This window comes from Triturus cristatus, chromosome 1_1 (assembly GCF_964204655.1).
Source record: "Triturus cristatus chromosome 1_1, aTriCri1.1, whole genome shotgun sequence".
Lineage (NCBI taxonomy): Eukaryota > Metazoa > Chordata > Amphibia > Caudata > Salamandridae > Triturus > Triturus cristatus.
The window spans coordinates 1,305,321,479-1,305,349,478 of record NC_140579.1 but is presented as its reverse complement, the minus strand read 5'-3'; the positions used below and the strand labels follow the sequence as shown (position 1 = coordinate 1,305,349,478).

The 28,000-nt window shown below is 47.6% G+C and overlaps 1 protein-coding gene and 1 long non-coding RNA gene across 8 annotated transcripts in view; one reads left to right on the top strand and one right to left on the bottom strand.

The window, feature by feature from the left end:
- MAGI3 (membrane associated guanylate kinase, WW and PDZ domain containing 3) overlaps positions 1-28,000 on the top strand; it is a 2,362,625-nt gene that overhangs the window by 1,597,789 nt on the left and 736,836 nt on the right. The gene's annotated exons all lie outside the window — the stretch shown is intronic.
- Positions 3-27,994, bottom strand: LOC146872012 (uncharacterized). Its single transcript, XR_014981319.1, has 2 exons — positions 27,403-27,994; positions 3-1,963 (listed from the first exon to the last, which is right to left on the bottom strand). It is a non-coding gene; the product is annotated as an uncharacterized LOC146872012 (long non-coding RNA).

Here is a 28,000-nt window from a genome sequence, read left to right as displayed (position 1 = left end):
GCTGGAATATCAAATAACAAGTTTATTAATCTCTCATGAGTGGGACTACATCAATACAGCACCCTCAGGCACTGTAGGAGGTAGTCCATGGAATACAGAAACCAAGGGTCTTATATACCCTGTTTACAGCTGGGTAAGCATGGAGACTCCTCAAAGGGGAGGTTCAGGCATACACAGGAATAGCTATTGACTAACATGGGCAGGCAAATATTACTTAGTCAGCAAAGTGGGAGGGGAGACAGAACTGCTTCCATCAGTCGAAACAGCCTGACAGTTACTCTCTAAAACAGGTGCATTCTAGCAGCTACAGGCCTTTCTGAGCTTATACAGTGCTGTGGGTCAGCACTGAAGGAGTTAACTATAATTCATGACTCAAGCAGAATAGAAAGGCAAGCAACAGTGAAGACGGAAGAAGCACATGGCTAACACATGGCTAACAAAAATGGATGCCACAACCAAAATGGCTTCAGCTCATGCTAACAGAGATTAGCTGCGATTTCCACAGACGGCCCTTTTAGCATTAGCTGAAGACATCCGCTATGCAATAGAAGAAACATGAAAGTTATCACCTATGTTAACTAACATCAGTTGACAAATGTCTTCGTCAGTTACTAGTCGGGCATTTACATTCTGAACATTTCGTTTAGCTGATATACATGAGGTACAAGTAGAAATACATAGGGAACAGAGCGTTGGGCCACATTGAATACAGAGGCAGCAGGAAAAAAGGATTGCAACAAATATACATAGGGTTGATAATAACTTCCAGCCCCAGACGGTAAACAGGGTCCAAAGCCATCCAGTCCAAGTCCATGCCCCTGAATTCTGGTGGATTTCAGCGGCTATTTTGTTCAGTTTTGGAAATAGCCAACAGCACATGTCTGATACAATGTCTAAATAAAAACATTATCTTGATAAACCTTCCAGTGTTCTTCGTTATGAGGGCCAATGATATGTTCAGGGGGAGGGCGGAGTAGTACTTATCAAAGTGTACAAAATATTTTTCTTGCAGAAAAAACAGTATTCCAAATATGAATATTAAAGCAAGCACAATAATTGTCACGAAAACAATCTTAGTTTTGGGGGACCAGGACGAGGAGCCGCAAAGGGCTACTCCTCAAAAATGGAGTACATTACTAACAAAAAAGTACTTGGGGAATTGAAGCCACTGTACAACCAGCCAGAGGGGAGTCTTCTCCCTGTGTCCGTCTGATCCTCACAGGCAGGCTCTTATCGCCTATCAAGTGTTCACTTCTTCCACGGTGGAGCTGCACAACTTGCAACCCAGAAAAACAATCACAGCCATGGCTAAGGGAAATAGTCTTTCTTTCAGGCTAGGGCAATCACCCTCCAGGCAAATACCCTCAATGATCCTGTCCAGTGTCTCAGGCAGTGCACCAGTATTCTTCACTCTAATCTAACAGGCACCAGAGGCACAGCACCTGTACCCTGAACTCAAGTCCTTCCCTAACTCCTGTGTTGCTCTGCTGGCACACTGCTCTTTCATCGGGCCGCAGATTGTACCTAGTGTGTCCAGGCACCTCCTTATCAACAAACAAAGGTGCAGGCTCACTTTTAGTTGGGGAACGGGACTCCGAGGCCTGATGCATAGAAACTGGAGTATCTAAAGCAACCCTTGTTTCAGAGGTCGTCACCTCAAGCAAAGCCTCCTTGCCGTTCTTGTCGGTCTGTGTCTCTCTCAGCTGGGCATCAGGAAAAAAGGAACAAAGCAAGGAATCATCTCTCCGTCCTGATTTGTGACGCCGTTTTTCACCCAAGAAATATCCGACAGTGGTAGGGGTACATGTTTCTTCCGGTCTTCTACCTTCACTGCTGTTATAATTGCCAGCACCACCTGTGCTGGTTTCCTTCACCTCAGCTCCAAGCTGGACTTGCGCTGAATCCCCAGGCTGGATCTGATGTCCGGGCCCCTCTGGTAATGGTTGTAAGGCAGCAGATATATCTGTTAGTGAATAGAACAGAAATCTTTAGACATAGCATACAAATAATCAAGAGGATATTCAATTTCATTAACACCCCTATATTATTCTTCTGAAGAACCTCAAAGAAAAAGGAATTTTCAAAACAATTATTTTTTAACAAACTTGGACTTATAAGTCATCGCGAATACAGCTTCTACATTGTGAACCTTCACTATTGTGCAAAACTGCAGACACCTCTAAAATTATTTTCCTTGCATAAGAACAACCATGTTTTGCTCTTCTGACCATGCTCTCATATCATAGGTGTAGCTGGAAACTCTAAAACTGTGATTGTAACAGAGATCCATATTACATGATTAACTGATAAATTAAACATAACCTAATGGGTAAATGAATTTTCCAGCAGAACTTGTTTGTGGCAGACAAGAAAACAAGCAAAGAACATTTTGTTCTTAAAAAAATGTGTGCTAATGGCATATGGGCATCTTTCCTAGAATTGTGAACCATATGCATCATACTTTTCATGATCTGGGTCATGTAATATCATATTCAGGTAACCTATTCACCAGCTCTAGCAAGGGCTGTCAGCTTAATTACATAGACTAACTAATGAGGGACTCGTGTTGCCTCTGCGACTTATGTAGTGCTGTAATAACATCAACAATAATGGTGTTGCCACCCGGGAATTTGAAACAAAAACCACCAACATATATTCACAGCATCCTGTGAAATGAATGACTAAAACGAGTCCAACCGATTGTCTCATGGCCGTTCCTAGACAGCTTAGACAGGCTCGAGAAAGAGAGAACACACAAGCGGCCCTGCGTACTTTCCACGCAGAATAGCTCACAATACTACACATAATAGGCACATAAACCAAGAAAAAAGGACACAATAATACATACTTAATTTTGCTTTCCCTCAATTCGCCCAGGAGTAGTCTTCTACCCCCCCCTTCGACAGTAGGTAACCTAAGCAGGTGACCTCCTGTCAACAATCCTTTCCTTTTTTGGCCGCTGGGCAAGGACAGACTTGTAGGAGGTAAATAACTAGGGGAAACCACACCAAAGAGGCCATGTCCAATAATATTGGACTGTACCACATTGTAAATTGTAAATTGTGCTATACAAGCACATTGAGCTAACTAGAATACATCAATACAATAACCAACTATCAATTCCTTTAGCTTATTGTGCTGTTTAACATGGTGGCGCATCAATGCAAACTTTATTTCATTGCCCCTCTGTGTCAGGAGCTACACATGGCCCACAGACGCTGCTGCCCCTCCTTCGGAATGTCTACTAAGGTCGAAGTGCCAGAGCAAGCCTTCCAGAAATAAACCCTCCTGTGTGGGCATTTTGCTTTCAACCGTGCTAGTTTGCTAAATACAGAACTTGGCCTCTGACCCTTAAACCTGTTGTCCCTTGTCTGAGCAAAGTTATCTCCATGTGGCCATCACAAATTAAAGTAACTCTTCGAGAAGCATGACTGAGGGGCATCCCTCCTCCGTGCCTGTGTGCTGATATTCCAAAGGTAGGATGTAACGTTTGCTTTTTATTTTTTTATTCTTGTGCACTGTGCTTTCTAGCACCTAAAGAACTGGCTCAAAAGTTTAGTTTTCAGAATGCCATAATGTACCCAGAACTATTGTGCATTAAGGCGTGCAATGTAATTCACATGTCTCTAGAGCTACTCTTTTTGTATAACTTGTAATTGTATTTGAGACTGCAGCCATTAGGCCATACTACAAAAAAAATTTTTAGTTTGTCACTAAGATACAATAAGATTGTCATTGTTAGAGAAACTAATATTCACCTTTTTAATTTTGATGCACAATATATTTAACCATTTAGACATTGAAATCTTAATGCACACTTTGGCACACTTTGCACAGGGTAATTTTCTACATTACTAAATATTATTGAATTTTCACAGTAGTGTTATTAGACATTATAAAGATCATAATAATCAAAAACGATTTTAGTGCAATGACTTTTAATAATTATTTTCATGTAGTCGTTTTTGAATAATGATTACTAACCCTTTTTGTTGTTTCTACATATGAAAAGCAGGCCTCATTCCTTTCCTTTTGTCTTTAAATGCATTTATTTATAACCCTTACAAAACTTATTTGAAACTAAGCACAGAAGCTTTACTGAAACATAGAATGTTTGCTTCACCTATTAAAAAGTAGTAATTATTTACCATCAGATCCACAGAAAGCAACAGGAAAGAAAGTCCTTACTTTTATCTTTTCTCTGTTATCCAAAATAATGAAGCTGTACTTATAACTCTCAAAATTAATAGTCTTTAATGCACGTGCTTTCATGCCATTTTGTACTAACTTAAAACCTAGTTGCCACAGTGTTTATTTGTAGCTTGTGCCTGGGTAAGGCCTGTCTTATTTATTTAGCTGTGTTTTATGACCGGCAGGTGTTAGCTTCTACATTTATTTTCAGGAGAGAAGGCATTGTGTTCTTGGACTGATAAATCCTGTCTGACAATTAATGTCACAGAGCCCCTTATGATCCTATCTGTTTCCAATATGAAATCAATGTGCTGTATTCTAATGTCCTTACAGAAACCCAAAAAAGTTGATAAACCACTCATTGCCTCCCTCTGCTCTGACTGACAGCTTCCTTCAGACAGACAGTTTGAACAGCTGTTAAAAGCTCTTTTTCTGGTGCTGGGAATGAGGCTCAGTTCTTTCTATTGAAAACCAGGCATTCCAAGCCAGTCAAAATCTATCGTTTGCAGTGTGGTAAAAGGAGGACGCTTTCATTTTAGCAGCAACCAATTACTCATATAATGTGAAAGCCTTTTAATATTTAAAATGATATATCTAAGGATAGTGCTATAACATTTTGCACAGCTGATAGGCAGTACTAACAAATTGTTGGACATCTATTTTTAATTTTGTTAAGTCCTAGTTGTGTAAAACACACAAATTCGTTTTTCTCTGTGAGGCCTACTTTTTCCTATTGAGTTTTAATTCATTTTTTTTTACCATTGTGCCAATATAATTGAATGTTCACACATCTATACTTTGTTACTGCTTCACTTTCCATAGTAGCGTGCAGCTACTTAACACATTTTATATAATTAATTCTTTGAAATTTAAAGTGTAAGTCTTCCAATGGCATCTGCAGAACACAATGACGACAACAAACCAAATTGAGCTCATTCCAAACATTTTCAAGAAGGGGCTACATACTCATAACACACAACACAGCTTGCTCAGGCAAGCCATCCTTACACAAAGAGCACAGTCGCTACTCACTCAAACAAGTACTTCACAAACACTACCACGGGTGTCAGTCCACAAACCTCATAGACACTCAAACACACAATCAACCCACAAATCAACACCAGGACAAAAACAGGAGGCAGCCCACAGACTGTACTCAAACCAAACCAATTGTAAATCATATTTACAAACAAAAGAGCTCTCAAAAGCAGTCCAGAGACTGCACCAGGACAAGTAAACCGCCCAAACACTGTTCCATAGACAGACACTGCTCAAAATACTGAATCTTCTTAAAATCAAATGACCCATTTACTGGCCATCGTAGATCAGGATCCTTTTTTGTATATTTGTTCCATAGTGTACTATACATTATGGAAGAAATACCATATTTAATGTACATAAACCTATTAGGTGTCCCCTCTGGGGGAGCCGGCTGACTACTTTCTAGATCCATATTGGTACCACCAAGACAGCAACACATTCTACGAAGTGTGCTAGGAGCAGGCATGCCAAAAATATTATAACAAAATATAATATTATAGTTAAATAGTATTTATCTCAAGTATGTGAAAAATGGAGACAACACATCTCCTCATTACCTGCCTTTGTTTATTGCAATAGACAAATCCAACAAAACCAGAATCTTGGCCAAGCAAATCTTAAACAAGAGTGTCGCTTCAGCGACCTTACCAAACCAAAGTCTCCAACCTCCACCTGCCAAGCTCTGGGTCGACCTAATGGTCACTTACGCCAAAGGAGATCTCGGTCGGGACCGGCCAACACCTGGAGGGTCAGATCAGGAAAACTGGAAAAACACATCGGTCTGCAAAGACAAAGGGTCTCCTCGTGCAGGATACCTCCTCAGTAGATTCCTGTCCTCCATCAAGACCACTCCTTATGATGGCCTGCGCCTCCGATGAGCCCCACGAGTCGGGCACCAATTTGTGGAAGTGAGCCTTTTTAGTGGCTCACTGGTGCAGGGGTTCACCCTTATCTGGTCACAGGTCTTTAGACCAATAAAATAGAGATTGGCACGGAAGCTGGAATATCAAATAACAAGTTTATTAATCTCTCATGAGTGGGACTACATCAACACAGCACCCTCAGGCACTGCAGGAGGTGGTCCATGGAATACAGAAACCAAGGGTCTTATATACCCTGTTTACAGCTGAGTAAGCATGGAGACTCGAAGGGGAGGTTCAGGCATACACAGGAATAGCTATTGACTAACATGGGCAGGCAAATATTACTTAGTCAGCAAAGTGGGAGGGGGAAACAGAACTGCTTAAATCAGTCGAAACAGCCTTACAGTTACTCTCTAAAACAGGTGCATTCTAACAGCTACAGGCCTTTCTGAGCTTACACAGTGCTCTTGCTCAGTACTGAAGGAGTTAACTACAATTGATGACTCAAGCAGAATAGAAAGGCAAGCAACAGTGAAGACAGAAGAAGCACATGGCTAACAAAAATGAATGCCACAACCAAAATGGCTTCAGCTCATGCTAACAGAGATCATCTGCGATTTTCACAAGATCTGTGACTGAGGGTGACTGTTTGAAAAGTTTCAACATTCCGTCCATCATCTTCTTGTGTTTTCTTTGACTATAAATTGTTGCCATCTGTTCCTCTCTGAAGATGGTTCTGCCTCTTGGGTCTAGTGTCAGTATCCATTGTAGTAGAGCCTCCTTATCATTGGCTGATATGTTTCTCTATTCTATGTATCTACAGCGTAGGATTTTTTATTCATCAGTGACCTCCCTCTGACATCTGTGGGCTTCGTTATTCTTTCTCAAGTTCTACCTCTAGATCTCAGTATTGTTCTACACTTGCGTATTCACAAATTGCTTAATCAAAGATCTGATAGAGACTACTAGCCGCAGATTCCTTAACGTAGAATTATCCCCAGGCGTGAGACAGGACCCAGAAAACTTTCTTGTCCCAGCATCTCTGCGTGCCGGGTGGCTGCACCACGCGACTCTGCCCCACCGTCCTCCGCAGATGTGGCGTCAGCGAGGTCACAAAAGCCCCAACCCGACGCGCTGACGTCAGTTTCCTTCTTTTCCGCGTGCAACGCGGATCCGGATCGTGTTTCTGGCCTGTTTTCAGGCCTTCTTTTCACGCTTTGCGTTTCTTTTTGGGAGCAGTGTGCGAATGCCTTCGGGCTTCAAGACGTGCTTGTCTTGCGCGCGCCAGATGTCGGCGACATACCCTCATCCTATTTGTATGTGGTGTTTGGGGGAGCACCATGACTCCACGGACTGCGAGGCTTGTCAGCAGATGAAGCTGAAGTCTCGGCGGGAGCGCCGGATGAAACTCCTCTCGGCCCGCATGTCCAGGTCGGCGTCGTCACCGCGTCCGTCCCCTGCGGACGGGTTCAAGAACCACTGCTTCCGTCTCGGACATCGTCCCTCTCGTCGCTTGCCTGTTGGTAAGTGGCGCAGTTTGTCCCCGAGGCCCGGTCCCCGTCATGTGGGGCGTGCGGGTTCTCCGGCCTCGCGTGTCGCCACCCTACCCGCTGTTTCCCGGCATAGGGGCGACCAGGGCCCAAATGGAGGCCTATGCTGTGGCCCTGCAGAGACCTCCTTGGCTCCTCCTCCTCTTCCTGGGACGTCTGCGGATCCCTTGCCATGTGCGGGGCCTTCTGCAGAGTCGTGGCCGGCTCCGACCGGTTTGGCTTCAGGTCTTGGAGATGTGGTGTCATCGGGGTGCAGCCCTACGGGGTTCCCTCCTTCGGACCACGGCATCTCTGCCTTGCCGCATACCCACTGTGGGGGTCCCTGTGGTGTCGCAGGAGGTTGCCGGGACTCAGGGCTCGTCCTCGAGTCCCCCTCGGTCCTTTGGGCAGGCCGCGGCCTTGTCCGAGGCCGAGCTGACACCGCTCAGGCGCCGGCGGCTGCTGGCCTTGGCGGCGCCACAGGGGCTGACTAGGGGCCGGGGCACATCCCCGGGCCCCCCTCATCTCTCAACGCAGGCGGCTGCCTCGTCGGAGGTCGAGTCAGCGCCATTTCGGCGCCGTTCTTTGGCTGCCCCGGCTCCGCCCCCGCCCGCAGCTGTGCAAGTTGTTGCAGTGGTCGTCTCTGCGTCCCCTTCGGCACCGGTTGACGTTGAGCTGACGCCGGTGGCGGACTCCACGGCGCCGTGCCGGCGTCGGATCATTGATTCGGCTTCGGAGGCCCCCTCTTCTCCAGAGGTTCGGCAACTGTTTGTCTCTTCCTCCCCGGAGACGGGGCGCCGCGTCGTGGCCTTTTCCCCGGCGTCTTCCAAGGGGGGCTCTTCCCCGTCCCCGTGCCCACAGTTTTCCCTGGAGGCGCCTCAGGCCCCCCACTCGTCGGTCAACCTTCCCCCATTCCGGGCTTAGCCTTTTCTTCCTCCGGTTGGGCTGGGGGATGGTCAGCTTAGCTTACAGTCGATGCCCAAGGAGGAATTGCTCTCCCCACAGCGTTGCCCTATGGAGGCGAGTGCTGCCTTCGCCTGGGCTGTCTCCACGGCCGCGGGGATTTTGCGCATGGGCGACCCAGCTGCCCATTTCCCCGCAGATCATTTGCTTGAGGTTCTCCATCAGTGCTGGTGGACGGGAGCTGCTTCTTCCCTTCGAAGCTTCGCTACATAATTCTCTCTTGGCGGACCTGGGAGCATCCTGCCACGGGGGACCCGGTGCCCCAGCCACTCTGCCACCGTCCTGCTCCGCATGATCCTGTCTGCCTTTCCTTCCACCCTTCTACCAGGGGGCCTCTTCTGCAGACTGCCTTTCCCTCCTTGCCATCGGTGTTGTCTCCTTCGTCACGGGAGCCCCGGTGGTTAGATTCATGGGGGCGCAACATCTTCGCCTCCTCCAGTGCTGCCTTGTGGGCGCTCAACACGTTGTGTGTGTTGGCCAGAGCCACTTCTTGCTTGTGGGATTCAGCGGAGTTCCTTCTGTCTTGCGCTTCTCATGAGGGTGCCTGCGCTGATCTGCGGCACCATGTGTTGGATGGCCAGGAGCTGGCGGCATTTATTCTTCGCTCGGCTCTACATGTCTCTGAGGCGCTTGGTCGCACCATGGCTTCTTCAGTGGCCCTCCGTCGCCATGCTTGGCTGAAGGATAGTGTTTTCCCTGAGAATGTTAGGGAGTGTCTGGTTGACCTCCCATTCGATGGTGCTCTTTTGTTTCACGCCCCTGCGGATTCTGCCATTCAGCGGTTCCTTGCGGGACTTCGTCTTCCTCCTCCTCCTCGAACCTGGATGTTGGTCCTCTGCTGTGTTCTGGGAGGTGTTCTCCCCTTGTTTTCTGGGGTCTAGTGTTCAGTAGCCCCAGTTGTGTGTTCTGTGTGATTGGTGTGCCTTCAGGGTCCTTCGGTTGGCCCTTCAGGGTCCTTCGGTTGGCTCTTCAGTGCTGTTGGCTGCTGGTTCAGCCCCCTTTTTTTTGCCTTGTGGTTTGGGCTGTTGGTAAGCCTGTATAGGTCCTTGTATTGGGCCTTTTGTGTCTTCTTTATTGGCTGCTTGGCAAGCCGTCTGCGTTTTTACCCGTAGGCTTTTCTGTTTGTCCTCTGCTGCGGAATTTTTACCTAAGAGGTGTTCCCATATTTTCTTGGGACGTAGCATACCCTATGTGGGGTACTTGTAGCTATTACATAGCTCTGTCATGTGCTGGGGCGGGGTGGTCACCCTTTTCGGGTTCCTTGCTCTCCTTGGCATTACGGTATATCGCTGGTGCGGTCTTCTTGCAATGGTCTTGGTGCGTTGCGCCCAGGTCTGTCCTTCTCCAGGTTTGCTACGTCGCTCGACAGGTCTGGCCTGCTGTCTGCGGCGTGGTGTTGTGGCGATTCCGCCCTTCTGTCCGGCGATTCGGCCTGGTCCTCCATCTGGTGTTCCAGAGGGACTGGCTTTCTTTGGCTTGATGTGCCCTGGTTGACGGTCTGGGCCCGTCCTCCGTGTCTCCTCCTTTTCTTCTGCCTGGTCCCATTTCTTTCATGGGTCAGTGTGTGTTTCGGAACCGCCCCTCCCTTGGGGTGTGTCCTGGCCCTCCCTGACCTCTGTCTTCGGCTTGCGCCTGGCTTGATCTGATGCGCTGCTTCGTGGTGTTGCCTGCTCCTGGCTGCGCATGACTGCACCTGCCTGCTTGTTCTGGTTCACCATCGTGGCCCTTAATGTGTTCCCTTGTGCACCTGCCTCTGGTTCCGCTGGGGCTTTGTGCATCTGTGCTTTTCTTCTTACGCCTGCGCTATTAGCGATGGGACCGTTCCTGCCTTGCTCACTGTTTGCGGCCGAGGTGTGTTTGGCTGTTTCCCATCACTGTGTGAGTTTCTTACAGTGGGCCCTGCCTCCAGTTCTGCCTCTTCTTCCTGGGGTTTAAGGTGCTTCTTTTGTTCCTTGTGGCCCTTCGGGCGCTGTCTGCCCCTGTGGGGTGTTGGGCAGTCCTACCTTGATTGGGCGTGGGGTCTCCTGGCCTTCCCTTCTTGTACCTGTGACATGTCCCCTGCTGGGGCCCTGTGTCTCTCCTGCTGGGGAGATTCTCTCGCAGACCCTCCTCCCTTCTGGATATGGCTAGGGTATCTATTCTACGTTAAGGAATCTGCGGCTATTAGTCTCTATCAGATGTACAAGTTACTTACCTCCGGTGACGATGTATCTGGTAGAGACGATTCTAGCCGCAGATTCCTTCACAACCCGCCCTTTCTCTCCGTTCTGCGAGGACCCTCTGCTTGGGTTTCTGCACTCGCCTCCCTCTGGGTGGCTTGTCTTCTGTGGGTGTCCTCTTCGCTTCCTTCCGGTCAGGCTGTCTGGTTCTGTTTTATGGTTCCATCCCCCCTTCTTTCTTTTGATACAGGGATGGTTGGTTGCTGCGGACCTTTGCTTCCCTCCAGCTGGTTTCTCTCCAGTGTAGGGGTCTCCTTTTGCTCTTTTTCCCTCTATTTGTTTGGAGTTTTTGATCCCCTTGCGGTCTTCTGTGTTGGGGATTCTTTACCTGTCCTTTGGCCTCCTGCTCCTTTCAGGGGGCCTGGCCCTCCTTGACTGTGTGGTGTGGAGGTGTATTGCTGTTGCTCCTCTGTTCTGGGCTTATGACCCTTCACTGTGTGGTTTGTGGTTACAGCCTCTCTCTCTCGTTCTGTTCCAGTGCTTTCATATACTTGTGCCTCCAGGATGGGTATTGCCTTGACTTGCTTGGTTGTTCCTCGGGGGGTGCTCTGCTCTTTCCCTGCTATAGCTTCGCTGCTTTGGCCTTCTGGTACTTTAGTGCTGACTGGTGCTGTCGCCTTGGCTTGCACAGTTGTTCCTCAAAGTGGTGCTCTGTTCTTTCCCTGCTATGGCTTAGCTGCTATAGCTTTCTGGTACCTTGGTGCCACCTGGTACTGTTCCTCACCCCTTGTTACTTCTGTTTCTCTGTTTTTTCGCACACTGTTCCCATGCTCTCCTCAGATTTATTGTGATGGCTCTGCGTTGTGGCGCAGAAAAGTTCTCCGAAGCAAACTGACAGCGCGCCGGGGTGGGGCTTATGTGACCTCGCTGACGTCACGCCCGTGGAAGACGGCGGGGCGGAGTCGCGTGTTGCCGCCCCCCGGCGCGCAGAGATGCTGGGACAAGAAAGTTTTCCGGGTCCAGTCTCACGCCTGGGGATAATTCTACGTTAAGGAATCTGCGGCTAGAATCGTCTCTACCAGATACATTGTTACCGGAGGTAAGTAACTTGTATGTTAATTCTATTTAAGTGTCCACATTAGCATCACACAGGTCTGTTTTCTCTTCAAGCGACTTCATCAAATTTCCGCTGAGACTACTTTATAGGTAAATGTTTAGTGGTGGTGGGTGTGGCTTCCAGTAACCCACTGTCTCCTATGGCCAGTTATCATTTTCAAGCCTGGATTGCAAAGTGCGGTCAGCTCAGCAGCAGCTCCTCTGGCGGAGGAGCGTCACCCCACTGGCTCAGAGCCAGCAAGTGAAATATAAAATGATATATTAGTATTGTTTTATTTTTCATTTGCCAGCTCTGAGCAGGGTCAGGTTGGGGCATAGGAAGGGGGAGGAGGAGTGCATGTGTGTTTGGCTGACCGTCTCAGGCTGACCAAACACACATGCCCACTTAGGATTCTCCAGCCCGGCTGTATTGAACAGGTGGGCTGGAGAAACCCCACAGACTCCTTGTCCTGAGCTGAGCGTCTTTTCCGTCCGCTTTGGCAAATCCCCGCTCTGCTCTCATATGAGAGCAGCGAGTGGATTGGATGGGAGTCGTGGTGGGAGTCGTGATGCTTTCCCAGGGACTCCTGAGACAGGAACCGCAGAAGAGGAGCACAAGGTGGACGGCAGCACCAGGTAAGTGTTTATTTTTCATTATTAACCTGCCACCGCGTTCTCCCCCCGCATGCTTCCCGCTGGCCCCTTCTCCCCCCCCCCTGCACTCCCTCGAACCGCCCACCAGTATTTTTAGTGTCCAGCCACCTCATAAAACTTGGAACTCGTACCTATGTCATTGTGCTCAAAGCGGTACTTTTGCAATCGGATACTTGCTTCTGCCATTTTGATGGTTACCTCATGAATGGTCTCAAGGTAAGTAGGCCAGATCCCTCATGCCTCTACCACTAGCAACTTTACACTGCTTCTGTCTCCTGATGCATCCTTTTAATTTTTCATCACTTTGCCTGCCTATTGTGTCTGGGTACCTCATCACCCTCAACAGGCTTGCCACCTACAAATGGCAATAGCTCTGTAGCAGTTAGTCTTTATCCTACCAGCTCAAAACCCCTTCATGAGTTTTAAGACTCAGCTGCTGAACTTTAATCTATTTATCCTAAGTTCTACCTCCACTCATGACTGCATGCATCCTACAAGAAGCAAAATCTCGTAATTTCAGAAACACGGCCTACCAACCTAATCGCATTTACTTTCATTGTGGAAGTAAGATTTGAAAAACTCATTTCATTGGGGGGTTTTATTCTCTGCAGGCTTGAAACGGACTAATACGTACGTTGGGCCACAAATTGGATAAATCAAAGTCTTGTAGATTTATTTAGTTCATGCAGTTTGGGATCAATTACAGGTTTCAAAGGGTTTCCCCAAGGAAAGTACATGCTGTTCTGAAGGCAGCCGCATAAGCGCATAAATCTCCATGACTTTGATGTATCTCTTGTAGGTGTGCTTGACCTTCTTTTTTACTGATCTGGATGAGTGCGCTCTCTACAGTCGTTCTGCGTCCCTCTGATGAGCATCGCCTGTCGGTGTATGAAGAAAAGGTTGTATCGGTACAGCAAATCAACACTTGATGTACAAGGATGGGCTGGTACACCTAGATAGCCACAGTGTCCTAGCTCTGAAAATGTCCCCTCAGTCACTTGCAGAGCATGGAGTAGAGGGTGCTTTTAGATTTAACTTCTTGCGGTCTTTGACAAACTTGACATGGTCAATGTTCTTCTTGTGACAGTGCAGAGTCGTTCTGGACTCCCTTCTCACTTTAGTGAAGTGTCCACAGTTATTAGGTGTTAAAGTTACTCACGAAGCCACTTGAAAGGCCATAAAGATTACAGTTCAGTGAAGAGACAACGTCCATCATGTCAAGCATTCTTCCAATAATCAAGATGTCTTATGTGATGGTTCTATAGCATAAATGTAGTTAATGAGCGCTGTACAGGGTTCAAGTCAAAGACACAGCGTGTTATTGACGAGGTTGCTGGTTTCCCTCAACGAAAGTGGACTTACCCAGTAGCGGCTGGTGTTGTGGAGGAGTGGCCCAATGGGCTAGGAGGGGAAGAGGGAGAGGTGATGAGGTCCCGGGACAAACTAAAAATAAGTACATTTAAAAAAACATTACCTGCAGCCGGCCACATTGCGCTCTTCTGCTCCTCTCACTGCAGGCACAGGCTCCCAGACTCCACTGCGACCAATCCTGAGGTTGCTCTCATGTCATGAGAACAGCCTCAGGATTGGCAGCTGTGGTTGGAGACCGCTTCACTGCGCATGAAGTTTTGTCCGGCCTGGGCCGGCCGGCCAAACTGTAATGCGCAGTGAAGGCCGTGCACTAACACTCCCCCTCAGTGCCTGTCACCCCTCCAGGCCCCGCCCCCAAGACTCTGCAGGAAAGGAAAAATAAAACGTGTTTATTATTGTTTTATTTTTCCTTTCCTGCTGTTTTGAGGTGGGAGCGTTGCTCTTCTGCCGTAGCGGAGGAGCTGCTGCTGCTGTTACTGCATTTGTTGATGTAGTGTTCTTTAAAGATGTGCATCTTCAGTTCTGTCTAAATTGGAGTAAGAGCAGGGCAGGGCTGATGAATATGGGAATATCATTCTTGTTCCTAGGTGCATTGATGAAGAACGCCTGTTGCCTTGGTTTTTTTTTTGCACCCCAGTCTGGTGGTGTTCTGTTTGCGGTTGTGCTGAAAGCCACTATAACTGGGGAACTTGTCTGCCAGGTATGTGTGAGTGCTGGTCATGATGTATTTGTTGATGCTGCAGCTGGTATTGAAGGTGGTGCATGCTGGTAAGGAGAGCCAATATACTTATGTCAAAGTGGGGATGATTTGGTCCTATTTCTTCAGGCCATTGATGTGAGGCATGCTGCTGCATGCAAGATGCCCATAAGGCTGATGTGGGGGAGAGGTGCTTGAGGCTGGAGAGGGTGAGGTCTGAGGAGCCTGGAGCTGGGCATTGCCACATTGATGATCCTAGAGACAATTGCTTTATTAATTATTCATGTACCTAGCATTGGTCAATTATGCTGGAAATGTTTTCTAATATTTATATACCATAAGTGTGATCCCTGTAGCATGTTTGTATATGTAGCAATAGAGATCCTTTCTGGTATTTTGGATTTTTATTGGAATGTGCAGCAGAGTTAATTATGGTATACTTCACACCTCCTCTATTTTAGGCTTGGGACAATTACCCCATTCTTCATTTTGTTTGTTCGTCAAGTGATTATTGCAGTGAATGAATGAATGAATGAATGAATAACTTTATTTGCGTGGTTACTCAAAACCATTACAATAGAAAAGAAGAACACTGCATTTGAAAGAAAACAGTAGGATTAAAATCTAGAGGTCTAAAATCCAAGGTCTAAAACGAGATAAATCTGTGTATGCAGCAGTTGTTAAAATGTTTCTTTTACATGCTTCAATTAAACTAGTCAGGTAATAAAAGATGATAGGCAGCCTCCGCATGAGTGCCTCCCTGATTGCTTAGGGGGGAGTGTCCATCAACTTTGTGCGGGTATATTGTACAAATTTGCCAAAAATAGCCATATGCTTCACTATGTCCAGTGTGTAAAGTCGATGGACTGCCTCCTTTGCGGTGCGAGTCCCCAGTTGTAGCAAGATGGGCCTGAGATAGATTCTGCGGGCTGAACGCAGAGCCGGGCAGCAAAGTAAGATGTGGGCCAAAGACTCACGTTTGTATTTACAAAGCCGGCACTCCGTGATCACTGGCCTTGCTGACCCGGTAGGGTATAATTCTTTAAGGGGGAGAGGATGTAGTCTGGCTGCTAAGATCCTGTGTAGGGCTTGTCTCCCCACAGCATGCGTGAGATGGAATTTGAGATTGTGCTTTGTATGTGGAAGGCTTTGGGACTCATGGAATCCTCTTGTTGCCAGGGATTCCATGTCCAAGGTACGGGAGCGTAGACGTACTTGATTATTGCAGTGGCTGCCGACACAATGAAGAGGTTGTGGGGTGGGTGGAGGGGGTACAAGGGAGCGCAGGAGGGGGAGCGCGCTGGGGGGGGGGTTAATAATAAAGAAAATCAAAAACCACTTACCCGGAGCTGCAGGCGCCTACCACTGCAGGCCTCCATGTTCTCTTCCTGGGCCCAGGCTCCCAGCATACACTGGGACAGACCCCCCGTGCAATTCCCACGCTGCTCTCATAGTATGAGAGCAGCTCGGGGATTGGTCTGAGCGGCCTGAAAAGAATCTCTGCTCAAACCAGGGAGTCTGTGGGGTTTCGGCAGCCTGGCTGTTCAATGCAGTAGGGCTGGAGAAACCTAAATGCCCATGTGCGTTTGGCTGGCCTGGGACGGCTGGGCAAACACATATGCGCACTTAGAGAGTGCACATAGCTCTCCTCCTCCCCCTTCCCATGCCTTGGCCTTGCGCCTCCCTAAATGAGTTGGCTCTGATCCAGCAAATGAAAAAAACGATGTAGATAATTGTTTTATTTTTCACCTGCTGGATTGGACCTAGTGAGGCAAAACTCCTCCGCCATTGCGGAGGAGCCGCCCCTGATTATTGATGTAGATGATAAAAGTAGAAAATGTGTTGGAGAAGATTAATTTGAGGATTGAGAATTTCTGTTTGTATTTTTTTTATCTGTCGATGTTTAGTTAACCACGACTGTACAAACCTTTTTTTGTTGTTGCATTTTTAGAATGGAAAATTAAAGACGACTTTGCACAGCTTTCAGTTACATTGTGTAAGCGAAGGATTTCATCAGAAATTAAAGAAGTCCCCTTTGTTTAATATCAGTCATTCCAATTGATTTTGAGTAATGTTTCGATATTTGCACTAGAAATGAACGGAAGCTTTTTGTGTAGCTGAGTATGTTCTGCTCTGACACAAGAAACGAAATTAACTACTTCCTTTTCATAAGTGAAAAATGGAAAGAAAGAATGAATCACATAATTAGTATTGGCCACAATTGCAGGCAATAATGGCTGCTAGTTTTTCTGCTGCCGCATATAAGAGGGGTCTCCGCATTAAGACAATGAAGCAAATGGCCCCACTTAATGTCCATAAAGGCATGCACCCCAACTCTCAATTCAGATGCTAATTTCAAGTATAAAATTGGAGAATGCTAAGGTTGTTCTGTCTTTAAAAGAAAACCCAAACTCTCCGTGATTCCACGCCATTTCTAGAGCCCCCTCACTCTTAGCCATGGATTTACGAACACAGTCTGTTTTAGGGCTCCTCCCATTTCTACTTACCCAATCCGTCTATTATCCATTGTCAGACAACACCTTTTAGTGCGCTTTTAACATGTTAGAGCCCGTGCAAGACAATACATGCTATGCAAGCAAGTGCAATATGGTAGACACAGTTGGATTTCATCTAAATTTGGTTCTTCTTGCTTATGCTATCCGGCCGTGTCATCATGTCCGATGCTGGACCTTGTCCCACCCTGGGCCGCCTGGTGAAATCACTCCTTTATCTCTGGATTCTGGGGTCATTGTGCGTAGTCTTTCAGCACTTCCATATTGGCCTACTGAAGCTCATTCGTGGCACGCTGTGCACCAGGTTCTGTAAAAGAAAACACAAACACTCGGACAGCAGATTCAAGTATAATATACGTTTAATGCAAAAACAGCCAGGACGCATTCAAAATAAGCAAGGCGGCTACCGTTTCAACGGACCACAGCTTCACCCTCGATCAGTTGTTGAATGCAGTGCAAAAATCCATACATTTTGCTGCTACATTTGCACACTTTTTCTCAATTTGAGTAGATCAAAGCAAGAACACGTGATTAAATGGAACCCTAATGAGCAGGCATCAAGCTCTTCTTGTGAGAAGAAAATCAGAAGACCTTGGTGAAAATGACACCTTTGTACATCTCCACATCCAACAGGAGCTGACTCTGCAGCTTTCTAAAAACCCTTGCTTCCATGTGCCAACCTAAGAACGAGGCTAAGCTTTACTGGAATGGTTCAGCAGAAATGTGCAGTGTACAACTCAGGATTATAGGATGGAGACTCATATAAAATACATTTGTGTGTAATATTACTAGGCTTTAGCGGTCTTCAAACGGGTGCAAAATAAAATCGTAATTGAAAGATAAAATGTAACTGCACACGCTAAGGTACACCTGAACATTTGCATTTTCGTAGAATACATGTAAGCATTAAGGCACTAACCATGTGAATTCACTTTCTCATGGGCAATATTACTTATAATCTGAAGTAGGACATTTGTACTTTTCTAGCTGATCATTCTGAGAACATCACAGAAGCAGAACTAATCTCTCTTGTTGGGCTAATGAGCCTTCATCTCATTAGCCACCAATGAATCCTAACCAACGTGTTGATGAGCCTTGGATTCTGGCCTCCTTAGACACCTCAATTGTGAGGCTCAATGTACTTCATTTCTCCCCTGCCTTTAGCACAATGGCACTCTTAGGCTCAGACAGACAATGTACATCACACAGCCTTTTAGGTCTCGCAGACCTGCGTTGCAGCGCGCATGCGCTGCTCACTCTGCAAGGCTTCTTGTAATCAATTCCTATTGGCTGACGTCATCGTTTTTGCTAAACGCTGGCTTCCGATTCAAAATGAGGCTTATTTGTTACCGCCCTGTCTCCTTCTCGGACGGCCCATCCGGACTAGATCTTTTACTTGCGGCGTTACACGGTGTCTTTTAATTACTGGGTAAGCACTTTTTTGTAACCATTCGTGTAATGGCCATTTAGCATTGCGGTAGCTTCAACACTCATAATGGCTGCCATGTTATTTTGTAACTTATTGAGTTTATTGCTTTGTGTTTTTCCAATGGCCCGCCCGATAGAAGAGCACTGAAGCTAAGGAGACGGAGAGGTAGGCTTTTTTATTATCGTGTGAATGTGCGTTTTTTTATTGTGTATAATCTGCATCCCACCTAGCATTGCTTGTTAAATTTTGTTTTTTATTAAATTATTTTTTTTATAAAGCGCATATGGCGGCCGCGCAACTTTTTTATCGTGCGCACCGCCAAAATGCTTTTCTTTTTAAATGTATTTTGTTTTTATAAAGTGTGGCACGCCAAGCTTAGTATTCATGGTGGCCGCACAGCTATCTCCTGCTTTGGCGTTAGCCACGCTCTTCCCTTCTACTCCGGCCACGGCTGATACGGAGGCGGGGACAGCTAGCCATTACCCGATAGTGACGCACGATTCGCTCCCAGCAACCATGTGACCATTGTTTACAAGGTTACTGGGAGCGATGCCGCCGACATTGAGTGAAAACATGGATGGCTGTAGAGGGCATGAGCAGCTGCTAACCGTGCTGCTTGAGGGAGCCACGGGGCAGGGATGGCACACGGATGCATCGGCAGCTAGGCCAGCTCCGGGGTGCCAGTGCTCCGCCTGACTTGAATGAATGAAAAAGCATTTCTAAAGCACATGGCTACCCGGGGGCATCCCAGTGCTAACAGCGGTGCAGCTTCAGCTCGAGACAGTTTTAGGGAACACTTATACACTCTGCCGGGCGAGGCACTCTGTGCCTCAGAGCTGCTTCCCTCTTCACCCCTCCCCAGACAGTGCCCGACCCCCCGCCCATGTATCCTGAGCGCCCGTAGGAATTGCAACCAATCCAAACGGCCTCAGAAGGATGAAAGGCTGAGGGCATGAAGACTGGGTCTCGAACCACCATCCAAGGACTCCAGCAGCTCCCTGAATCCTCCCCCTATGCGTGCTGGCTATAGCCAAACCAGTAATCACCTCGAGGACAGAGGACCAACAACTTTACCCCCTCATTAATTTTGCTACAATTGCGGCACCCGCGCTTTACTTTTAACCATGTTAAAGTAAAGCGCGGGTGCCGCGATTGTAGCAAAAGTAACGAAGGGGGAAGTTGTCGGTCCTCTGCCCTCGAGGTGATTGCTGGTTTGGCACGAACTTATATTCTCGGCAAATCATTGAATGAGGTGCGCCTGAAGAAGGCACGTTGGATCCTCTGACATATTTCCCTTTAAATAAACATCACAAGCAGCTAAAAAAGTGGCTTCAAGAATTGTCAATTCAATGCGGGCTTAAAACAAACCTTGCGATAGTATGACTACTAAAAGTGTACGTCCATGTCAATCCCTCGTTGAACGTAAAACCCTACCCAGCAAAAATATATACTAGTTACAAAACAAGAATCAAAGGAAAACGATGGCTGAGCATTTAGAAATGTTATCGAGCACGTACTGGACTGTAGCTGTAGATAAGAAACGTGTTCAGTGGTAAAATAAAAATAGCATGCGCACTTCATTTAGCACTCCAAAAACGCACACCATACTTAACTAGTTAATCACCTTATGCCTATGAAACAGTGGTAAAAAAAATACAAAAATACGCATCTAAGGCTAATCACTGGTCACCCAAACAGCACACGTTTTCAAAACCTGTCAGGGTACAAGGTTGCAGTATTTGGCGCAACAACAAAAAACAAGCATTTGCAATGTAATAGGTCTCGCATTTACGCGAGTTTGAGCTATTGGCATTGTAAATGACAATGCCTTTCATTTATGTTTTGGTTTATAAAGCATAAATAAAAGGCATTGTCATTTACAATGCCAATGGCTTAAACTCTCGTAAATGAGAGACCTATTGGATTGCAAATGCTTGTTTGGTGATGGGGTTGGTGGCCCTGATCAAGATGGATAGTCCTAGTATTGTTTTCTTCCTGAAATTGTAGGATTGAACCCTTTTCATGCACGTCTTCCTAATTGTAGTCGGCATAACAGGAGTAAAAGGTTTTCAGCTCGACAGACATAGCACATTCACACAAGTGTAAACTCTGAAGGTATCCAAGACCTGCAGTCCTGCACAGATCTACTTCCTGGACAGCAAATAGACCATAATGTGTGCTGAATCAGGAAATGGCAGGTATCAGAAGTTCTCAATGATCAGCTTGACTACTTAATGTCTGTATTCCTACTCTCCACTTGATATCCATGAATGCTTTCGAAATAGCAGCTCCACCATTTTGATATTTCTTTCTTTTGCATGCTAATACTTGCTTAGCAAAGGGAACCGTGGGACTTTTTGGGAACATTTTCTGTTTCAGGCAGAGTATGTCCTGAAGTATGTGGTGTTCTCACCCATTTGTTTGAATTTGGGGTTCCTTAAGTGCATGGTTTATGTCATCTGAACATCATCAATTCCAAACAATACCTCAATCGAATTAATTTGCACAAAACAAATAGCCCCCATAGAGTTACGTGGCTCTTAAGTAGTTTGTTACCAATCTTGCATATGATCTGCCTTTTGTGCAGAATTTGGATACTCAAGTTATTTAACAGTTCCCTCTCTGGCAATGAGACTTACAGAAAAAATCCAAATAATGTTTTTTTTTTTTTTTTTTTAATTTTGTTTGAAAAACCTTTATTGAAGAGTTGTACGGTACATCAGTGTGATAAGAAACACCATATCATACATCAGCACACATGTATAGAACACCTTCCCGTACCAGAATAAACATGATTTTAACCCCCCCTCGCCAATAATTTCGATGCAGGTTAGGAATCTCATTATACAGTCCGATATTTGTCAGTTCAGTATATCAGCATATGATGCAGTCCACCGTTTACCACAGAATATACGAGGGCAAGGCAATACTGAATACACAGTTATCCCAGGCATAGTAAAGCCCCAGTCCTGGCACCTCAAATCCACCCCCAACGTACATAACAGGAAGGTTGTGATGTGTTCAAGCCACATTCCCAGTGCCTCCACCCGGATGCTGAAAAGAACTCCCACTCAGGCGCCACTCCTGCGAGGCCGGGGAGTGGGATTCAGACTCCGCCTCGCAGCCTGTCTCCAAAGCAACCAGACATTCTACCTCTTTGCTCCTTGCCGCCTGCTCAATTAGATATGAGGTTAATGGGCCCCAAATGTCTTTCGGACGTGACTTAGTGGGTAAGAGTTCTGCATAGCTGTGCATATTTTCTTGCCAAGTGGTCGAGTGAATCCAATCTTTAAACTTTGGAGCACGGTCTCTTCCCCATCGACATGCCATCTGCCATTTTGCTAATAACAGTCCCATTGCTAGAAATTTTTTATATCTTGTGTTAACAGTTTGAATCAGTCCCAGGAGGGCTAGTAGTGGGCATGGCTGCACCCGAACCCCTATCATGTCCGAGACTCCATCGAACGTCTGCGCCCAGAATTCTGCCACCGGAGGGCAACTCCACGCCAAGTGAAAAAAGTCCACCCCCTCCCGCCCACAGAGCGCACATAGATCATTCTCCCTAAGTCAGAATCTGTAAAGTTTAGCCGGAGAATGATGTAACCGGTGCAAAAACTTAAAATGAATAAGTCGTAGCCTACTGTTGCTAGCAATGGCCTCTGTCTGTGTGCATTTAAGTTCCCACTGGTCATCTGTTAATGGGGTATCCAAATCCCTATCCCACTCACTTTTGGCCCGAATAGGGTGGGTTGGCATTGCTTTCTGTGTGTGTTTATATAAGAGAGATATAGCGTGCTGGGGGGGGTTCTGCCTGTAAGAAGGCATGTGAAGGAGCTAATGTAATGGGCTCTGCAGGAAAATCAGGGGTCACTGCCTTAATACTTTGTTGGAGTCTGGTATACAGAAATGTGTCCATAACCGTTGGTGTGCGTGTGCCAAAGAACTGCTCCTTTGAGCGGAACTGCCCCGCTATATAAAGGTCCCCCCAGGTGGAGTACTTGAGGCCTTCAAGCAGCTTGCGACATATTCCCTCACACGTAACTCGTAACAAGGGATTTCGCGACAGGGACATTTTGGGAGAGTATAACACAGGGTTCCCCAACTTGCGAGCTATCCGATGCCAGGCCAGTATAGTACAGTCCACAGTGGATGGATCACGAGCTCGTTCCCTCACTGCAGTAAATAGGTAACCTGACGGAGGGGTCGGGGCCATATAACCGTCTTCGACCGCCAGATGAGGCATAAAAGGCGGCGGATGGAACCAATAGGTTGCAAAATGGGCCTGTGCACAATAATAATAATATTCAAAATCTGGGACCTCAAACCCCCCCTGGTGATATGGCAGCATAAGCGTCGTTAGGTTAAGGCGTGCTTGCTTCCCGCCCCATATAAGCCTTGTGAGTTGAGATCTGAGTGTACTAAAGAAAAAACTCCCTGGGTGATATGGTATATTGACAAATAGGTATAAAAGCTTCGGCAGCAACACCATCTTAATGATATCCTTCCCGCCATGGAGAGGGGAAGGCGCAACCACTTGGTGACATTATCAGCTATCTTATCTATGGCCGTAACATAATTGGTTCTCATTAACGCTTCCTTATCTCTAGTAATACGGATGCCCAGGTATTTCAATTCATCAGATTCCCATATTAGGGGGTAGTCATGCTGGTATGGCAGGGTATTTTCTGTTAGGGGGAACACAGCAGATTTTGACCAATTGATATAGCGCCAAATTTAGTTATCTCCCGTAGTATGGGGTTCAGATTGACATGGGGTTTCCTCACATATAACGTCATGTCATCTGCATATAACGAAATAAGTAGTTGTCTAGTGGGTTAGATCAGTGCCTTGTCATTATGGTGTTGCCGTAGCTTCGCTGCTAAGGGTTCAATGGAAAGAGCAAACTAAATAGGGGATAAGGGGCACCCCTGGCGCGTGCCCCTGGAGATAGCAAAGGGGGAGGATTTGGCCCCATTTAAGAGCACTGATGCCACCGGCCGGCTATAAAGCAACCGTATCCAGTTAAGGAAAGTAAAGGGCATCCCCATGCGCTCCAATATACCAAGCAGGTCCCACTCCAGGGAGTCAAACGCTTTGGTGGTGTCGAGGAATACCGCCGAGCAGTGAGGGTCAATATCTTGTAACACTGCAGCAAGGGTTCGGAGATTATGCGACGTGGCTCGATTGGGGATGAACCCCGCCTGGTCAGGAAGTACCAAACGCTGCATCAGCAAACCAAGCCTGGTCGCCAACACTTTAGCAAGTATTTTAGGGTCACAGTTTAATAGAGATAGGGGTCAATTCGAGTCGCAAGAGAGGGCTTCAATAACGAGGTTATTAATGCCTCGCGCATAGTACCAGGTAAGCTACCCTCCTCTAATGCCACATAGAATACCTCTTTCACAATGGGAGCAAGAATCGAAGCATAGGTTTTGTAAAATTCTATGGGCAACCCATCTGACCCCGGAGCCCGACCAGACTTCATCTGCATAATAGCATCTGTGATTTCATCTAACTCCAATTCCAGGTTTAAACATTTTTGCTGATTCTCCCCCAACCAGGCCAGAGCGGTATCCTCAAAATATTCAGGCAGATTAAGGGGGGTGCCTCTCTGGGAAGAGTACAACGTTCTATAAAAATTACTGGAAGTGGACAAATGATCAGGGAGATTCCTGTGTGTATTACCCTGCGCATCTTGAATCTCTGTTATGTAGTTGGAGAACCTAGGGGCCTGATCGCTGCTGCCAGTGCCTTCCCTGGCCGATCACTCTCCCCGTATTTCCTTGCCATGTGAGGTTTTCCCCCAAAATTTACATTCCCTGTCCGCTATCTCACCATATTCAGTCAGCTTGCTACGTATGGTAGCTCTAAGAACGTGCCCATCAGTGCTGGTACTAACGTCTTGCTCTAATGTTTTAAGCTCCTCCTCCAATTTGGAGAGATCCCTGCGCAACGTTTGCAGGATGCCTCCCCCTTTGGATATACACCATCCACGAACCGTAACCTTGAACGCCTTCCAGACTGTAGTTATGCTGGGAACCGATTCGACATTGCGCTCCAAAAAATCTTGGATATCTTGTTCCAGCTCTGCTTTAAACACAGTGTGATGCAAGTGTGAGGGGTTGAGGCGTCAACTATTATACGGGGAGTACTGCAAAGGGGTATAAAGTTCTGCCACAACTGGGGAGTGGTCCGAATACGTTTGGGCCAGATGAGACGCACCACGCAGCCAGTGCGCCATTCCAACCGATATAAACATGTAATCTAATCTGGCCCAGGATGAATGGACCGCTGAGTAGTGCGTACCTTCCTGCAGCATAGGAGGCATATGCCTCCAAGTGTCAAGTAAACGATTATCGGCTACTATATCTCTCAATGTGCTATGAGTGAGTGTGGAGTGTGCCGAGGTGGCCTGAGATCTAGCCAGTCGTGGTTGTAGTGTCGTATTAAAGTCCCCCCCCCCTTCCCCATATAACATAGGTAGTGCCTATCTCTTGAATTCTATGCCATAACCGAAGAAGAGCTTGCGGGTCATTGGTGTTGGGGCCATAATAATTAGCAAACGTCCCATCATAGAAGTGGAGCCTCCCCCAGGCGAGGCAAAACCTGCCGCCAACATCAGTGTCTGTCCCACTAGGCACAAAGGGTACCCCCCTTTTGAATAAGATAGCAACTCCACGAGAATAACTGGAGTAGCATGCAAAGCAGCAGTGCGAGGCCCATCTCGAAGCGAACAAAGGCGTAGCGCCAGGGCTGAGGTGCTTTTCCAGGAACATAGCCACGGTAATATGGTGCCTATCTAAATACCCAAGTATCTGCCTTTTCTTCCTGGGGTTATTCAGGCCTCGCACATTCCATGAAGCAATCTTAAGCCCACTGAAATCACGTGTGGTGTCTGCCAGTGTGACTACTAGAAGAAGCTGTACTCAACCCTGCATCGAGAACTACTATAGGTTGTACAAACCGGAAAACTGCAACCGTGTTCCTCCCTCCCACCACCCACACCGGCTTCCCCAACATGCCGGGCACATTAACCCTCCCCGCCAAAGAAACCATCAGTATCCCACACTTACTGCCCCTCTTTACCATAGAACTGGGGGTATGCCCTCGTGTGGAAACGCCGGGGGCCCGCGACCCGCCCTCTCCCTCCTTACTCTCACCCACCCACTGCTCCGCTTGAAAGCGGGCAGTTACCGCGGGACAGAGGGGAGATGCCGAGCAGGACAGTCTACCAATAACATAAGAAATAATAATACATCACCAGCTGCGAACCATTCAGCAATAGCATAGGATCAAGAAGAGTCACAGGAGAACCATTGTCAATCACAGGTCCTAGTCGGGGTCCGACAGCGGAGAGTGAGACCCGGCGCGCTCCCGTGCCCCCAGCTCCTTGGACGCCGCCCGGCGATGCTATTTAAGGTAGTCTTCAGCCTGCTGCAGGTTTTGGAAGTAGTGCTGCTTACCCTGATGTGTGATCTTCAACCTCGCCGGGTATAACATTGCATAAGGGATGTCCTGCGACTGAAGCTTTTTCTTGACAGCAGAAAATTTGCGCCTGGCATCTTGAACTGATTGCGTGAAGTCCGGATAGAACGCCAATGTAGTGTTCTCATATTGAAACTGTTTCTTTTTGTGAGCCAGACGCAGGACCGCATCCCTATCACGATAGTTAAAAAAGCGGGCTATTACCGGTCTTGGCGGTGCTCCCGGAGGCGGGCAAGCCCCTAGAGATCTGTGCGCGCTTTCCACCGTGAGATGCGCTGAAAAGGATTTCCTGCCAAATAGATCCACAACCAACTTTTCAATGAAGTCCTCCATGCGGCCCACATTGGTGGATTCCGCCAGGCCAAGGATGCGGACATTATTTCTTCGGGAGCGAGCCTCCAAATCTTCGTTTTTATCGGCTATAATCTTGAGCAGCTTGTCCATCTGCGATAGTTGCCCCCTGCTTGAGGCAGCGCCATCTTCGAGATCCGAAACCCTAGTCTCGGCTTCTGTTAGTCGCTGCTCATGCTAATCCAGTTTGTTGACCACAGCTTCCATGCGCATGTTCATTGTGCCAATCTTAGTGCCTATAGACGTGAGGCTTTGCTTCATACCCAACAGAAGGGCCTTCCAGTCGTCTCCAGGCGCTTCCGCGGCATCCGAGTCAACATGCTCCTGCGAGGTCGATCTGGGTGCCTTATGCATTTCAAATGGGAGATTAGTTTGTTTTGTGTCCGTGCGTCACATCTTGCAGCGTTGAAAACAAAGCAGTGGTTCAAACCAGGAACTCCAGGGGTGCCGTCAGCATCAGTGACCACAGCGAATCAGGGATGGCGCCTGCCACCCGCAGAGTATGGCTGACAGCGCCAGCAAGTGCGTGCCCAAACTCAGGACTCACGATGACAAATTAAGCAAGATCTGGCCAATCTGCTTTGCAGGCAGCTCCCCCAGCGGTAGCGTAGCACCCACCAAGGATGCAGACAAGGGGTCGCACCAGTGCGCCTGCAGAACAATGTCAAATCAGAGGCACCAATTGTCAAAAGGCTCTCCAGGGAAGCTCAGTGCACCACAGGGATCCCAGAGGGGTGAGAAACTTCTAGGCTCTCCGTCACTGCCAATGGGGATTACCCTCCCGCTTCCAGCCAGGTGAATTCACTGAGGCTCAACCATCACAAAATGGCCGCCGGGCTCAGTCTGTGCCTCAAAGTTAGCAACAAGGAATATTCATGAGCGCAACAGGGGCCACAGATCCAGCGCACCGCAGGCAATTGAATGGGGGTCCCACCCAGCAATCCACAGTCAGTCGGTCCCCAGGGGTCTGTGTTCCTACTTCAGCCTGCGAGATATCTGTCAGACAAAATGGCGGCTGCCCCTTTCAGCGCGCATGAGAGCACATCAATGTCAGCACTGACCTCAATCCATTAACGACTGGGAGATGCAGGGAGCCAGTGACTGCATTCTGGAAGCTCCCCCTGGGTCCCCGCGAGTATCAGCCCTCCGCCTCCGCCTTCAATGAAATCGCGCTGCGAGCCGCCTGCTCCGCAGCGTCGCGCGTCTCATAGCCTCAGCGCCTGATCTAGCAGCTCCGTCCGTATCTCCCGATAATAAAAGGCAGTGCCAGTGTTCACACGCGCCTCTGTACATGCACCCACCTCCAGGCGCCAGTAGTCCGATAAACAAGACGGCGGATGCCAGATTCCAACGCGCATCCCACGAAGATGCTTTCTCTCCCGCCACCGCGGCCTCTGGCTTTCCCAGCACGAACGTCCGCCCTCAGGCTCCAGACCGGAATGCAGTATTCCGCTTGCAGAAACGCCAGCAGCGCCCCAGGCACCCCTCCAGGCTAAGCACGCAAGTTCGGTATCTCCGGACTCAGCAGCACTTCAGGCAGCTCGCGGTGACTTCTAACATTCACTTCAACGTTGCAGGATGTGGTTAAAGTATATTTTCCTGCTCGTCAAGGCTGGAGCCTCACAGGCGTGCGGCCATCTCGGTCGTGCACCACCTAGC